The 17,341-nt window shown below is 37.6% G+C and overlaps 1 protein-coding gene across 1 annotated transcript in view; it reads right to left on the bottom strand.

Annotated features, from left to right (window-relative positions):
• USP34 (ubiquitin specific peptidase 34) overlaps positions 1–17,341 on the bottom strand; it is a 317,435-nt gene that overhangs the window by 290,226 nt on the left and 9,868 nt on the right. The window lies entirely within an intron of this gene.

Raw genomic sequence — 17,341 nt, 5'->3', positions numbered from 1 at the left:
ATGGAAAGAAGACAATTATCCAGAAAAACCTTTAAAATTATTTAAGATTCCAGGAAAGCAATTTTTTAGTATAGAAAGTCCAGGTAAACTGTGTTGCGGTGACCTCCCCGCCTGGCCAACATGACCAAGTAGCCTGTGAGCCTTAATATAACTTTTAAAATCAGGGGTTTTAAATGTTTTTTGTCTTTCCCGATAAGAACATAAGCTCCATTTGCCCCCTCGTTCTAGAGTTTTTTTGTGTCGTGTACACTTTTGGCAGTTTTGTGAAACCTGTGAAGCCCTTCTAAAATGTTCTAAAATGCAAAAACTTACACAGGATTTTAAAAAAAACAAGTATATTGAAATAATTATGAAAAAAAATTTTTTTAAAAAAAACAAGTTCATAGAACTCAGGTGATGAACCCCTGTTTTAAGGTCATATAACAGACAGTTTACAACAGATGCTAGAAATGTTTTATACCAACCTCATGTGTACTGCATTATGCATTTTTATTACTTTATTTAACTTATGCAAGTTCAAACAGTATAAAGTCCTTTTTAATAATAGTTTATTTAGGCTTCAGAAGGCCCTAGAAGGGTTCTGAAACTGCTCTCTATAACTTACTATTGACTTCTTAAATGCCAAATACCACAGCCTTTCCTTAATCCTCATCCTTCTTGACCATTTTTTTTTTGCAACACTTGACACTGCCAGCCACCCTTACACCCTCCTCATGGATACTTCTTCCTCTATGCTTTTATTTTTCTTGGATCTCCTATCTGACAACTCCTCAGTCTCTGTTGGATCTGCTTTCACACATCATACCCTCCCAAATCTGAGTGTACCCCGAGACTCAGGACTGGGTGCCCTTTCCTCTGTCTACCCTCTCTATGATATCAACTTCCATGGGCTTATCGTATCATCAATATACAGATAATTCCTAGATCATATCTATCCAGTCCCAGACTCCCTCCTGAGCTCCAGCCTCAAATAACCAACTGACAATTGAAAATTTTCCACTGTATGTCCTATAGGCATCTCAAATTCAATATATCCAAAATAGGTTTGCAATCTGTTGCTGTCACCTCACTCTCAGTAGCACAACATATCCAAGAAGCTGTCAAATTTTGTCATTTCTACCCCCAGTTCTTTCACATCCATCTTTTACTCTCCACAGAGCCATTACCCTGGTTTAGGCCCTCAGAACCTCTTGCCTAGACCACAACTACCTCTTAGTAGACCTCTCTACTTCAAATCTCTCCTCACTCTTTTAGCCTGAACACAGGTGCCAAAGTGATTTTTCAAAAGCATAGGCCTAATATGTCATTCTCCTGCTTAATTAAATAGGGTTAATGAACTTAATTCTCCTGCTTTTATAAGCCCCCTGTTACCTCTAGAATCAAATATAAACAACTATTTGATACTTCACAACATGGCTCTTGTCTACCCTTCTAGTCTTGGCCCCCTTTTCCTCACACAGGGCAATCAATCTCCTATGATTCCACGCCTCTACATTGTATGTCCCAGGACCTGGACTGTACTGCCTTCTGCTCTTAAAATCCCTGGCTTCCTTCAAATTCTAAAGCCTGAGTTTTATTCACTTCCAAGACTAGAATAACTCATCATAGTAAATATCTTCTTTTTGCATTAGTCAGGCAAATTAACACTTGAGTACAGCCTCATCTGTTTACCTTGGTGAAAAGAGATTGAGTTATAGACTTCAAAAGAACCCCATGATATGTGAGACACATTAATTCCTGACCTTTATGAATGATTAGGGAATAATGAGTGCAGTTACAGTTTAGCGTACTGGAAAATAACAATGGACCAGAAATTAGGAACCCTGGGTCATACAGCAGAAAACTCTCAGTGTAACGGAAAAGGAACTAGACTTGAATACGGGAGAAACTCAAGTTTGAATTCTGCCTCTGACAATTAACTACATGGCTATAGCAAGTCATTTAGACTCTCTCAGGCTTAATTTATTCATCTGTAAAATGCAGATGATATTACCTGTAATATCTATTTCCCAGTCATGTTTTTTCCTAGTATACTCCTGGGGTTCTGTGATCCTATCTGTGTGAGTACTCACTCCAAAGAAGAAACGGCAACTTATCCATGCTGTGAACCGTATGCAACTCTTGTCCATGTATTCCCACAAATCCACCACAAGGGGGCCATCTAAGGTGCTCAAGTTTTTCCTTACATTTCCTTGATAACTGTGTGGATTCCAATATGGATGGTTATCCTTAACCCTTCATTATGTAACCCAGCCCATTTTCTTTTTCAGTCATATTTTTCTTAGATGACATATTTTAAACTAATTCTCCTGAGCAAATTCCTCATTTTTGATGTGGAAATGGTTCTGATTTCATGAAGGCTAAGCCAACAAATTTCAAGTTCTGACAGGTTCTACCATGCTAGAAAGGCTACAAGTATGACCCTAGTAACAGAATGTATTCTGAGAACCAATTTTTCCCCAACTGACAAACAGTCAAAGGATATGAACAGGCAAGTTTTCAGACAAAGAAATCAAAGCTATCTATCTCTAAATCACTATTGATTAGAGAAATGCACATTAAAACAACTCTGAGGTACTATAACTTACCTATAAAATTGGATAATATGACAAAAAAGGAAAATGATAAACACTGGAGGGGATGTGGGAAAACTAGGACACCAATATACTGTTGGTGGAGTTGTGAACTGATGCAACCATTCTAGAAAGCAATGTGGAACTATGCTCAATGGTCTATAAGACTGTACACCCTTTGATCCAGCAATACCATTGCTAGTGTCCCAAAGAGTTTTTTTTTTAAAAAGTGAAAAGAACTTATTTGTACAAAAATATTTATAGTAGCTCTTTTTGTGGTGGCTAAGAAATGGAAATTAAGGAGATGCCCATCAATTGGGGAGTGGCTGAACAAATGGTATACTGGAATGTTATTGTGCTATAAGAAATGACAAGCAGGATAATTTCAGAAAAATCTGGAAAGACTTACATGAATTGATACAAAGTGAAGTCAGGAGAACACTGTACACAGTAACTGCAATATTGTACAATGAAGAACTGCGAATGACAGCTGTTCGCAGCAATACAACGATCCAAGACAATCACAAAGGACTGATGAGAAATGTTATTGACTTCCAGAGAAAGAACTAATGTCATCTGAACACAGACTGAAACACACTATCTTTTCACTTTCTTGGGGTTTTTTTGAGTGTTCTTAAACAAAATGACTAATATGGAAGCATTTTACATAATTGCACATGTATAACCTGTATTAGATCGCTTACTGTCTCAGGGAAGTGGGAGGGGGGTGAGTAGGATGGTGAAGCCCTCTCATGGAATTGGGATCTCGGCCTTTCTGTGAGTTGAGTGGGATGAATTGCGGTGGGGATTTTTCAGCGTGGCTCAGGCCTTCTGATTGTCAGCTAGGCCTCAGTTTGGAGTTACTACCTGTAGGAATCTGAAACTTAGAGCAGCCTGACCTCCCCGCCCCCCCGCCCACCCCCACCACCCCACCCCACCCCCCAACATGAGCCTCACCAAATAAGGATAAAAGTGTTTTTTTAAGAGTTGGCATTGGCTAAATTGTACCTGGGGTAGTAGATTTCCGAGTTTAGAATGTGAGCCTGAACTCCACCAAGGAGAGTAAAAGGTCAGTGGGGGGGCAAGGGTTGTCTGCCTTCATGTATAAAGCTAAGTTCTGCCCTCTGGGCGCCACCTCTCCTTACCTATAGGTTCAGAGACAGTCCTTTCCCGCTGGATCGTAATAAAATCCACTTCTACTTTCTACTTGAGAAGCCTCTGAGTTTAATTTTGGGTGAAGCTGCTGTCCCACACAGGAGGTAGGGAGAGAGGGATACAATTTGAACTCAAAACTTAAAAAAATAAAATCTCCAGAGAGAAAAGAAGAGTCTTCTCAATTAGATTTGCCAAAGTGAATTTCTGAAAGCACGAGACTAATCACATTGCTAAACACTCTACAATCTAGCTGTACTAGCCTACTCACAACTCCTTTAACACAAGGCTTCATCTCCCAGCTCCATTCACACTTTGTACTGGCTGTCCCTTTACCTAGAAGGTTCTGACTCCTCACCTTGACCCCCCAAAATCTCTGACTTTCTTCAAGACTCAGCTCAAACATCACTTTCTGTAGGCCTCCAGCTCCTAGTGTCTTCCCCTTTAAGTTTATTATCTATCTATTCTGCATGTACCCATATAGATATATAGTGTGTATATATATATATATATGCATGTATATATATGCATATATATATGCATGTGTGTATGTGTGTGTGTATATATATATATATATATATATATATATATATATATATATACACACACACATACACACATATATATATTTGTTTTCTCCTCAATTAGAACTTGGGGTTAGTACTGTTTTGGGTTGTTTTTTTTTAAATCCCTAGCATTTAACCTAGTGCCTGATACATAGTAAGAACTTTACTCTCTTTACAACACTAAGTAATACCCAGTTTTTGCAGCCACCCACTCACCAGCACCCTTACTACTAAGACCTCTAGGCCAGTGTAAAAATACCCATGTCATCAGCTTCAATTTGCTTCTGCTCTTACTAAACTCAAAGAAGGCATCCAAGCACTCGCATATAATAGTACCTGCTTTCATCCAGGACACTGGGCCTTAAATGTCCTAGATGCTACTGAATCAACTATTCACAAGGTATTTGCTTGAAGCAGTATGTCAAAACACTTGCCTTCAAGACTTCACGATCTTGTTGAGTCATAAAATAGGAACAGAAGCTGGACTTGTGACTATGTGTGGGGTGAGACCACCCCCCAGCAATTAATTTTAAAAAGTCAGAGGTCTCTCAAATTTAGGAACAGAAACCAATAGTAGGGAAAGGCTGGGTCCAGAGGGCAAAACCCAGCCTTGTACTCTAATGTAAACAAACCCCAGCCCCACCACCACTGGTCTTTTACTCTCATTGGTGTAGTCCAAACTCACGATTTAGTGGAAATCTACTACCCCAGGTACAATTTAGCCAATGCCAAACTCTTAAAGACACTTTTTACCTTATTTGGTGAGGACACAGTTCAGGTGATTTTTAGTAACTCAAAACTTAGGCCTAGCTATCAATCAGAAGCCCTGAGCCATGCCAAAAGGTCCCCAACCCCATTCATTCCACTCAACTCATGGAAAGGTCGAGATCCAGATTCCATTAGAGGGCTTCACCGTCCCACTCAACTTTAATGGAAAAAAGAACTTCCAGATAAGTAAATTCCCTCTACCAATTCAGGTAGGCACCTTCTCTGCAAGTTATAATCTTAAGAGATTTGTCTAGACCAATAAGAGGTTCAGGCCCAGAATCAGGAAGCCAGTAAGTATCAGAGGCAGAACGGGAACTAGACCTTTGCTGGCTCCAAGGAAAGTTCTCCATCCATTAAACCATGCAGCCTTTCAAGCATGGAATATATGAAAACAAACTTATAAGAGGTAAATAACAATAAGTATATATTAACACATGAAAAGGGTGCCATTAATTGAGAGCTGGTAGGCCTTCAGGGAAGAGTATCTTGGGCTAGACCCTTTTATTTTCTTTTGGCTAGATCTTGAAGGACGAGTAAGTTTTAGATTAATGAGAATAGGTTAAGTTAGAAAATGCAAAATTTGTCCAAGAAACAATTCAATCAATCTGGCTAAAGGGAGTTCACATAGACTAAAGTAGGAGATAAAGCTAGAAAAGTAAGCTTAGGTAGAGGTGCCTTGAATATCACACTAAATCTTTTTTCCAATGGACAATGAAAAACCAGGTGACAGTGAGGTTTAAGGTGTGACCACTTGTGAGTGGCTAGGATAGAGGTAGAACTAAATGCAAATAACAGGGTTTGCCAAAGTTGGCAAACTTGGAGCCTGGGGTGCTAGAGAGGTCATTAATTAAAAACTAAAGTTATCAAGGATAAAAGCAAAGGAAATGAAGAAAAAGAATGAACCACAGAACTAAAGTCCTTAAAGAAGGACAAGACGGTCAAAAATACAAAAAGCTGCAGAGAAGTCTGAAAATTCCAAAGATAGAGGATTTTTGGATTTCTGTGATTAGGCCATTGCTAATTTATAAGAATGTAGTTTTACTAAAATGAAAAGTGAGATAGGGTGATAAGGAAGCTCAATTGGTAGTTAAAAAAAAAAAAAAGGATACAAGACAATATCTAAATAACAGCAGCAGGGTCAAGCGAGGAATTAGTGGTTTGCTTCTCCCCTACCATGTACTCCTTCCCACCAACCCAACGATGAGGAAAGACCCAACCAATGAGGAAAGAAAATTCAAAAGGATTTCAGACAGGAGATATTGGAAGGAATCAAAACCTGGAGTAAGCAGCATAGGATAAAGAGCACAAATTGAAGGACTAGCCTTGGAATAGAAAAAAATTAGTTCCGATTATACAAGAAGGAATCAAATCAATCAACAAACACTCATTAAGCACCTACCTACTATGTACCAGGAAAGGTATTAGGTGCTAAGGAGAGAAAACCGAAACTGAAACAGTCCCTATTCTCAAGGAGCTTGCATTCTATTGAAGGAGACAATCTGTACATATATAAGTATGTAGGATAAGGACAAGACTTGGTATAGAAAATTCCCAGGAGAGGAAACTTCCTCGGTCAATGGAGATAGGTACCCTCTCTCCAACTTAGAGTCTCAGAGTTAGCTAAAGTAGGGGTATCAAACGTTATGAGAAATAGGGCCACTAAAGTATATATATAAAGATCCCTGCAGGCCTCATATTGACTAAGTTTTATGATGTAATATTTTTTATGTTTTACTGTACTTTTATTTATTCTGTTAAATATTTCCCAATTACATTTTAATCTGGTTTTGGTGGCACTCAGAAGTGTTTGATACCCAGAGTCACACTGCCAGTATGTGTCAGAGGCGGGACATGAATCTAGGAAGACCTGGCTTTAATGCCTGTTCTCTAGCCACTACGCCATACTGCCCCTCGTGTAAGTATACACAAAATAAGTACAACAAGGTAACCTGGAGTGGACAAGAACAGACTTCATAAGTGGAGTGAGTGACGAAGGAAACAAAGGATTCTAAGAGCTGTAGGTGAGAAGGGAATGTATTTCAGGCCTAAGGAATCTTTTACAAGTGCAAAGAATAGTGATGAGATGGCACGCCAACAGCACAAGAAGGCCAGTCTGGCTAGACCAAAGAATGAGAATGCAGGCAGAATATATAAAAAGCTGAAAAGACAGTTTGAGGTCAAGATGTGAAGGGCTTAAAAAAAAAGCCAAACAGTGGAATTTATATTTGATCTTGAAGGCAACGCAGCAACTACAGAATTTATTGAGGAGTGACAGAGACCAGTGTTTTAAGCGAGTCATTTTAGCAACTGTGTGGAAAGTGAATAAACACGAGAGAGACTTGAGGCTAGGAGACCTACTAGGAGGCTAGCGTAGATAAAAGGAACAAACCAAAGCAGTGGCTATGTGAGTAGAGAGAAGAGGTTGGCTATAAGACTTGTACAAAAGATACTGATGTAGGGAGAAAATAAGGATAGGTACTGTAGAATAATGAGTACTTAAAATCAAGACCAGAGTTCAAATCTCACCCCTGACATTTATTTACTAGCTATACGATCTTAGCAGATCTCTAAACTTGTTTACTCATCTGTAAAATGGGGACATTACAACCTATAGCACCTACCTAACCAGGTTGTCATACAGTTCAAAAAAGATCTTCTACAATAATAAAGGGTTTGCTACATACTTTTTTTAATTACAATTAAAAACTAAGGGGGACTATCATTTTTGGACCCCCCACTAGTCCTACTCAAATTCTCAGCAAACTAAAAATTCTCAGAGATCCTACCAAACTAGAAAGGCTTTGATTACACATCCCAGGTCATCTGAAGGGCAGCCTAGCTAAAGCTCAGAGAGAAAAGCTGTTCAATGGACAATAAAAAATTCTCCACCACCATAACTCATGACCATTTAACCAAGAAAACTGAGGAGTTGCTATTTGCGGACTGAAGGAGCAACTCTGTGACAAAACCAAAGAGCAATGAAATATTATTTTGAACTTAACTAATTACAAAAAGTATTAGCAACATGTATAGAAATAAATGAAAGAAATAGACCTTCTTTCATCTCAGAAGGCTTGTTATGGAGCAATTTGAGCTACTCAGTCCTATACAAGAACAGAAAAAAATATGGGTAATTAAATGACAATAGCAAAGTCAAGTGAAAAAATGTTGTTTTGGGTTTGCTTTGCTTCCCCTTGATTTCTCAAAAGGAAGATAAGCCACCAAGGACAAAAAACACAAAGAGAAAGGAGATACAAATCAGAAGAGCAAGGAAGAAATTGCTTTTCAGATTCTATGGATATGGAAAGAGTTCATGACTAAACAAGTGATGGAGAGGATTATCTAAGAGAAGAGGGATAATTCTGATTATATAACTTTTTTTAAAATTTTGCACAAATTTAAGATAATAAAGGGGAAGCTAAGTGACATGGGGTTAGAGTGGCAGGCCTGGAGTCGGAATGACTTAAGTTCAAATCCAACCTCAGACACTTACTGGTTGGTGTGACTCTTGGCAAGTCATTTAACCTTGTTTGCCTCAGTTTCCTCATCTGTAAAATAAGCTGGAGATGGCAATGGTATCTGCACCAAGAAAACCCCAATTGGGGGGGTCACAAAAAATTGGACAGGACTAAAACAACTGAACAACGAGAAAATAGTAAAAATTATAGGAAAACAAATAACTAGGAAAAAACTTTTGCAACATATTTCTCCAATAAAGGTCTCATTTCCAGAACATACAAAAAGTATTTTAAATGTGCAAGAAAAAGAGCTATTCCTCAATAGATAAATGGCCAAAGAAAATGAACAGGCAGTTTTCAAAAGATGAAATCCAAGCTATGAACAATCACATAAAAATGCTAAAAATCAAAAAAAAAAAAAGGAAAAAGGACTAATTTACACAAAAATATTTATAGCAGCTTTTCTTGTGGGGGCTAAGAACTGGAAATTAAGGGAATGTCCATCAACTGGCAAATGGCTGAACAAGTTGTGGCATGACTGTGATGAATTATTATTGTGTTATAAAAAATGACAAGCAGAATGAATTCAAAAAACCTGGAAAGACATGAACTGATGCAAAGTGAAGTGAGCAGAACCAGGAGAATGTTGTATGCAGGAATAACAATATTGCACAATGAAGAACTGTGAATGACTCAGCTATTCTCAGCAATACAATGAACCAAGACAATTTCAAAGGACTCATGATGAAAAATGCTTTCCATCTCCAGAAAAAAGTGATAGTATCTGAATACAGCCTGAAACACACTATTTTTCATTTTCTTTTTTCTTCCTTTTTTTGTTCAAGTATTCTTATACAAAAAGACTACTATGGAAATGTTTTACATGATTGCACATGTATAACCTACAACAGACTGCTTACCGTCTCAAGGAGAGGGGAGGGGAGGGAGGGAAGGATAAAATTTGGAACTCAAAAATTTAAAAAGAAATAAATATTAAAAATTGTTTTAACATGTAATGGGGCAAAAATAAAGTCTTTTTTAAAAATGCTCTAAATCTCTATTAGAGAAATGCAAACTAAAGCAACTTTGATTAAAGTTACCCACACTTTAATTCTAGTTACTTCCATCTCTTGGTTATTTCCAATTTATCCTGCATAAAGGTTGTTTGTATTATTTCCATTTCATCCTGTATAGACACTCCATTAGGTCTCAAGATCCTCGACAGCATGCACTTTTACTTTTCTTTGTATCTCCATCACTTAGTACTGTAGGCACATAACAGGCATTTAATAAATGCTTATTCCCTGACTAAATGGCAAAGATAATAGAAAAGGAAAAAGACAAATGGTGGAAAACAGATACACTAGTGCACTACTGGTGGTGCTGTGAATTAGTCCAGCCATTCTGGAAGGCAATTGGAAGGCACAAAAAGTTAAAACTGTCCAAATCCTCTGACCCAGATTTGGACTGCTACTAGGCCTTTATCACAAAGAAATCAAATTAAGAAGAAAAGGATCCATATGTACAACAATATTAAAGCTGCTCTTTTCGTAGTAGCCAAAAATTGGAAACTATGGGGCTCTGCCCCTAGTGCGGAATGGCTGAACAAATTGTGGCACCAAAGGAATGGAATGGAATTGTGCCATAAGAAATCATGAAACTGAAAATTTCAGAGGAAACTGATAATTCTATGAACTGATGCAAAGTGGGAAGAACCAAGAGAACAATTTATATAACAACATTATAGAGAAAAACAACTTTAAAATATTTTAGAACTCTGATCAACAAACACAATGATAAACCACAAGTCAAAAAGAAAGATGAAATACACTATTCACCAGGGAGGTAATGAACTTACAATGCAGTAAGAGACATTTTTGGATATGGCTAATATGGAAATGTGTTTTGTCAGACCATACAGATATGTGCTCAGAGCTTTATGGTGGGGGGAGGGGGTGATTTGTTCAGTGGGAGAGGATATAGAGTAATGGGGAAGGGGAGACTAATTTAAATACTTGTTATATTAAAAAAAAACAAATGGGAAGGGGGGGGAAGGGATTATGAATAATAGGGCAAGTTACTTAAACCCAAATTTTTCTTGATACTCAAAACTGATCACTTTTTTTAAAAAAGTCATTTCTTTTTTAAAAGAGAGGGAAAGTCTTAAAATAGCAAAGCTAAAAGGGAAAGGATTATTTACAGAAGTTAGAGGAACAAAAGGGAAACAACAATTACTTTCAAGTATATAAAGGGGTATTAAATGAAAATGTTCTCCTCCCCTAAAAACATGCCAAAAAGAGACCAACTACAAAAAGCATGGGGAACTAGGTAAAATAAAAAAGAGATTCTTCTGAAGACTACAACTGACTACTTAGAAATCTTTACAAATAAAACTTGTTTCCTTTGTGGAGAATTATTTAGGCTTGCAGAAGTTCCCAAAGTTACTTAGCCTACTGCCCCCTTTTCAAAAGAAAAATTACTTGGTGCCCCGCCCCCCATCTCCTTTCTTTAAACCTTCAACAGTTGTTTTGAAATTTGCATCATATGGTCATACGGCCCCGGATTGTTCCAGTGCCCTCCCAGTGGGTGGTATCACCCATTTTAGGAACCTATGCTAAGGTAATCTGATCAGATGTCACTGAGGTAAATCTGATGACCAAGTCTACGTACCTATAAGATCCTATTTGCCTGCATTTTATCTCTACCCATGATTCAGTAATTTAACAAGATTAACATTCCAAATTTTAAAAAATATATCAGAAGCTGATTGAGGCACAAAAAACAGTATCTGAACTCTCTAAGAATCTTCCCAGGTTTCTCTGAAATCATCCACTTCATCATTTCTTACAGGACAATGGTATTCTACCACATTCATATACCATAATCTTTATACTTTTCAAAGTACTTTCATAACTATCTCCTTTGAAGACAAATCCAGCATATAAGTATTTCCAGTTCTTATTTTTAAAATGTTTAAGTGATTCACTGTTTCAAAGTTCTGTGAAAAACAAAGAGGGCCCAACCAAGATTTTATAATATTCTAATTATTTTAATTCCATTCGACCAAAATTTATAAAGTGTTTTACTCAGAACTCTATAGCAATATTATGAACTCAAAAAAAAAACATTTCTTATTTCACCTTATTTTCTGAAAATATCATATAACACTTTTAGCAGAAGGTTGTTTTAGGGTTTTCTTGTTTGTCTAATCAAAGACCTACAAAAAACTTTACACCTCCAAAAAGGTCAGGTCACTAATATTATAAAATTTCCAGACAAAAAGTACTACACACAGAGACTTTTTTTTAAATTATATTAACAAAGGGTCTATCATTTTGATGACATGTAACAATTTCTAAACAAAAATCACTAATTTGAATGCGCATGTGTTAGTGCATCTATTACAATTAATGCTCAACAACGAGCCAACATTTTTCTGAAGAGCCCACTAATATTGACTGTAATGTTTATTCAACCCAGAAGTAATCTAAGGAACCAGGAAAACATTCAAATGAGATGTGAACATCACTGACTTTTTGATTATTTATTTCCTGACACATACTGTTTCAGCAATAGACTAGAAGTGACCACCTAATGATGAATTCTTTGGTTACAGCAACTCAGGAAACAAATAAAAAAAGAAAAGAAAATATCCCTGTACTGTTTGAGCATCCTTTCTCTAAAGTGATATGGACACTCATGTTAAAAAGGAAACTGTATAACACAGTTTTCAAATTGTCTACAAGCATTAATGGAGCTATTGATGCACTTTAAATATGAGATCCTCACGCAATTACTATCATCATGTGGGCATATTACTTAAAGAACTGAATCATATAAACCTTAAATTTCTCACTATCAACAAAATCAAAAAAGACAAAAAGACCCTGTAGCTAATTGGAATCACAGGTTCTCTTTATGGAGGCAACTTTAAAGAAGTGGAAGAACTGGTTTTTACTGTACATCCAAAGGAAATAAGAAACATCATTTCACGGGGGTACAGCTGAAAAGGAATATAGAGGCCAAAAAAGAAGTCACAGAGGATGAGAGGGCATGGTGATTATTTGTGATCAGCATTCTTGTATGGTCAATCTAAACGGAGAGAGTAAAGATATACTGAAGTAACATGCTGTACTGCAGAAACTACCCTAAACAGTATTATTTGTCTTCAGCAATTAGGAAGGAAGGAAACAAATATTTATTAAACATCTGTGTGCCTGGGACGATGCTACTAAGTGCTTTACAAATATCTCATTTGATGTTCACATCAACCCTGGCAGATAGATGCTATTATGATCCCCATTTTACAGTTGAGGAAGCTGAGGCAAACAGATTAGTATGCCTAGAGTGACACAACTAGTAAATCTGTGATTGACTTGAACTCGGGTCTTCCAAACTCCAGGTACAGTGCCACTTGTCTGCTTTTCTTAGATTAAAAAACAATACTACCAAAAACAACACCCTAAAAATATCGAGGAGATATAATGTTACAATCATTGGACTCCCTGAAAAGAAAAATCCTAGATCAAAAAAATCATAAAGCTGCCCAAAACTATTAGAACCAAAGGACACAGTGAAAATAAAAGAATTCCCAGATCACTATATGAAAGAAACTCCAAACTAAAAACACCCAGAAATGTCATAGCCAAAATCTAGAAATTCCAGAACAAAAAAAAAAAAATACTGCATACAGACAAGGTCACATAAGACTTAGCAATAAAGGAGAGAATATTATAGACTATGATATTTCAAAACGCAAAAAAAGGCTTATGAACAAAAATAATTTACCCCACAAATCTCATTAGAATCCTATAGAAGAAAAAAAATAGACATTTAATGCAAGACAGCGATCAATCAAACCAATTATTAAGTGCCTGCTAAGGCACTGTGCTAGGCACTTAGGATATGAGTATAAAGAATGAAATAATCTCTACTTGAATGTTTACATTTTAACAGGGTAGACAACAAATGTATATGAAAATATACATTACATTAATACAAAGTCAATAAATATTAAATACAACATGGTTTAGGGAAGATGGGGCTGGCAGAGGAAAATCAGGAAATGTTTCATGAAGAAAATGGCACTTGAGCTGTATCTTATAGGAAGAGAGAAATTCTATGAGGCAGAGGTAAGAAGAAAGTGCATTCCTGCAATGTGAGACAGCAAATATTGTGAGGAATAGAAAAGACCAGTCTGGAATGATCTCTGAGTATGAGAGGAGAAGTAATGCCCTTTGAACCTGGAAAGGTTGAGGCCAGGTTATGAGGGGTTTTAGAAGCTAACAGAAGCATTTACATTTCTTCCTGTAGGCAACAGGAAACCATTGGACCTAGATGAGCAGGAGTCATATGGTCAGATTTGTATTTGAAAATCACTTTGGCAGCAGTGTGGAGGTTGAATTTTAGTGGTAAGGGACTTGAAACAGGAAGACTAATTAAGAGGCTAGTTCAACTATCTAGGAAGAGGTGACAGGGGTCTGAAATATAGCTTTGAAATCAAAGAAAAAATACTAAGTTGGTGACTGTGTGAGTTGAGAGGAGTTGGATAATAGAAAGGTTATCAAGGTAGAAACAGCAAGATTTGGCAACTCATTGGATACATGGAGTTGAGACAATGAGGAGTCAAGGAAAATGCTGGGATTACAAACCTGGGAGACTGGAAGGATGGTGGTGCCTTCAATAGAAAAAGCAAACTTTAGAAGAGGGAAGGATTTGAGGGGAAAGATTTAAATTTTAAATTTTTTAAAGTGTAAATTTTGGACATGTTGCCTTTAAGATGCCTCCAGGACATCCATTTTGAAGTATACAATAGGCAACTGCTGATGCAGGACTGCTCAGGAGGGAGACTGGGGCTGGATATTTATATACCTATAGGTACGGGATATCTATTGGTAATCACCAAAGAGAGGACTTTCAAAAATTCTGATGACAAGACCAAAGCCACGTAGAAACTCTGAAAAGAAAATGCAAAGGCAAGATTGCAAGACCTGACCATCCCCTCAAGGTCTCTCTCCTCCCTTTCCCTAAGAAAAAAACTGTCTATACTTCCAGAAAATAATCTTTCAATGCTCATTTCCTCCACTAATTTCCCAATCTCTTGAAAATTCAATTAATTGAAGCCAAGACGGAATAACAGAAAGAAGTCCAACAAGTATCTCCCCACAAAACTATTTCAAAGAAATCTAGAACACACACCAAACTGACTCTTGATGAGGAAATTCAAGAAAAAGCCATAGTGATTCACTTTTCCAGGCCCTGGTCAGCAAAGGGAGAAAGACAGGTCTGTCTGTGGGCACTGTGGACAGAGTCTGGCCATGAGCATCTTGAACAACACACCAACGCAGGGAAAATAAAGGTAAAAGCAGGAACCAGACTTTCTAGAGGTTGTGGGAATAGGTGCCCAACTAGAAGCTTTAACCCACTACATAGTTTTGAGTCACAGATACAGGGCAAACTGAATCTGAGGGGATGCCCATCAATTCAGGAATGGCTGAAGCGAATTGTTGCATATGGATGGGATAGGAGTACTATAAGAAATGACAGAAGAGAGAGTCTCAGAGAAGCTTGGGGAATCTTATCTGATGCAGAGTGATGCAGAACAATTTGTATAGTGGTAACAATATTGTAGAGACAAAAAGCTTTGCAATACTTTAGAACTCTGATCAGCATAATGAACAATCACAATTCCAGAGGACTAAAGATAAAATATGCTCTGTCCATTTCCTAATAGAGGTGTGAAGCTCAGAACACAGAATCGCTATTATGATAGAAAGATAGCATATGGATATATATGTTCCCTATATATTTTGTTTTCTTTTAGACATGGCCAATGTAGATATTTGGTTTTGATTATACACATTTGTAACAGGGGTTTTGTTTTGCTTTCTTTATCAAGTGGGGGAAAGGAGGGAAATGAGAGGAAGATAGGTCTTATTTTGCTGATAGAAAAAAATGAAATAACCTTATGAATTAACAGAGGATGGTGATAATCCCTAATGCAGGGGTAGGGAACTTGCCTGTGGAGGCCACATGCTGTTTTCTAGGGCCTTGGGTGTAGCCTTTTCACTGATCCAAGTTTGACAGAACAAATCTTTTTACTAAGGAGATTTGTCCTGTGAAGTTAGGATTCAGTCAAAGGGCAGAACTTGAGGACCTAAAGGGTCACATGTGGCCTCAAGGTTCCCCACCCCTGCCCTAATGCAATCACTCAGCATGCATACTTCTCCAGCCTCCACACTCCAGCAGGCCATACAAATCAACCCACAGGCTTAAGCTCTGGGACCTATTCTGGAATTTTTCTGCTACTGTAGTCTCTGCCAGCACACACTGGCCCCTACCCTTACTCCAGCATTCTACTGCAACAAACCTGACCTCAACTCTGCCCAAATATGTGGAGAGGAGAAGGTACAAGAGGACAGGATGGTGCCCCAGGTGGCCCCTAGATTAGGGGACCCCAAACTATCCTCGCTCAGAACAACAAAAAGTGGCAGACGGAGTCAACCTGGCTAGGCAACTAAAGAATAGAAGGAACTGAAGTAGGGGGGCCAGCATGCAGGGCTAGAACAAGCCTGAAGAAAAAAAAGAGACTAGCATCCAGCTGGGGCCAGTCTTGTCCCCAAAACAAGAACCAAGGTCAATAAAAAGACAATTCCCCAATGTGGGAAGATGCCGAAACAGCTTTTGAGTTCCCTTCCCAGGGAGTAAACTCACTACGAAAGGGGAAGGAGCTAGAAAATGAACAAGAAAACAAAAAGAAAAAAATGACTAAAATTACCAAAGATCTCAAAAGGAAGAAAACTCAGTTACAAATCTAGAGTATAAGCTGACAAATCAACCAGGAAGACTGAAAATCAGCAAGACATGTAAAAAGTATAAATGTCTCTAAATAAATACTCTAAGACAAAGGAAATGGAAGCAACACCTCATGAAAAAACAGAACCTGTGGATTCATTCCCAAGACAGCATAGAACTGTAGCATGAATGGTTCAAGAGACAAAACTTTAAGAGAAGAATTTAGACAAGAACAAATAAGAGAATTTATAGTCTGCATAGCACGGATAGCTAGCAGATTAGAAAAACTTGAATCCATTGTGGCAAGTCTCTCCAAAGGAGTAAAAGAGAGAATTACTGGGGATATAAATATACTGAGACGAAGAACAATCTAGAAGAAAAGAAGCAAAAAGCAATAATGTTAAAACTCAAGCAAAATGACCTGATCTTGGAGACAGCATTATAAAGCAATTTAAGGATTACAGGTCTCCCCCCCCCCAAAAAAAAACAAAAACCTGACAAGTTAAAAAAAAAAACCACATAAATATTATAGAAAAATGCCCAGAAAACTTGAGTACAGAAAACAAAGAACCAATTGACATAACCGCTAAACTGCCTCCACGTGAAAAAAAAAAGCATCAAACTCCAAAATACATAAGTGGTTAAATTTCACAATTCCAACGACAAATTCTGCGAAAGCCTAGGATAAAAACCTACAAATACTATGTAAAGAAGGAAATCAAACTGCTGTTTCCAAAGTTACCAAGAATTTCCTAGCTACCAAAACCAATGACCTTTTCTCAATCTTCATCTTTCTTGATGTTTCTGCAGCATTTGGCATTGTTCACCACCCTCTCCTCATGGACACTGGCTCCTCTCTGGATACTCATGGATGGGTATTCTTATTCTCTTGGTTCTCCTATCGAACAGCTCTTTCTCTGTCTCCTTTACTAGATCATCATCTACCCTCAAAGTGTAGATAAACCTCAAGGCACTGTCCTAGGCCCTCTCTTTTCTTTCTCTACACTGCGTTGGTGCCTTCATTTCTCAT

Source organism: Trichosurus vulpecula, chromosome 3 (genome assembly GCF_011100635.1).
Source record: "Trichosurus vulpecula isolate mTriVul1 chromosome 3, mTriVul1.pri, whole genome shotgun sequence".
NCBI classification, from domain to species: Eukaryota; Metazoa; Chordata; class Mammalia; order Diprotodontia; family Phalangeridae; genus Trichosurus; species Trichosurus vulpecula.
Note: the sequence above shows the minus strand (reverse complement) of the source record. Positions and strands in the feature narration are given on the sequence as shown.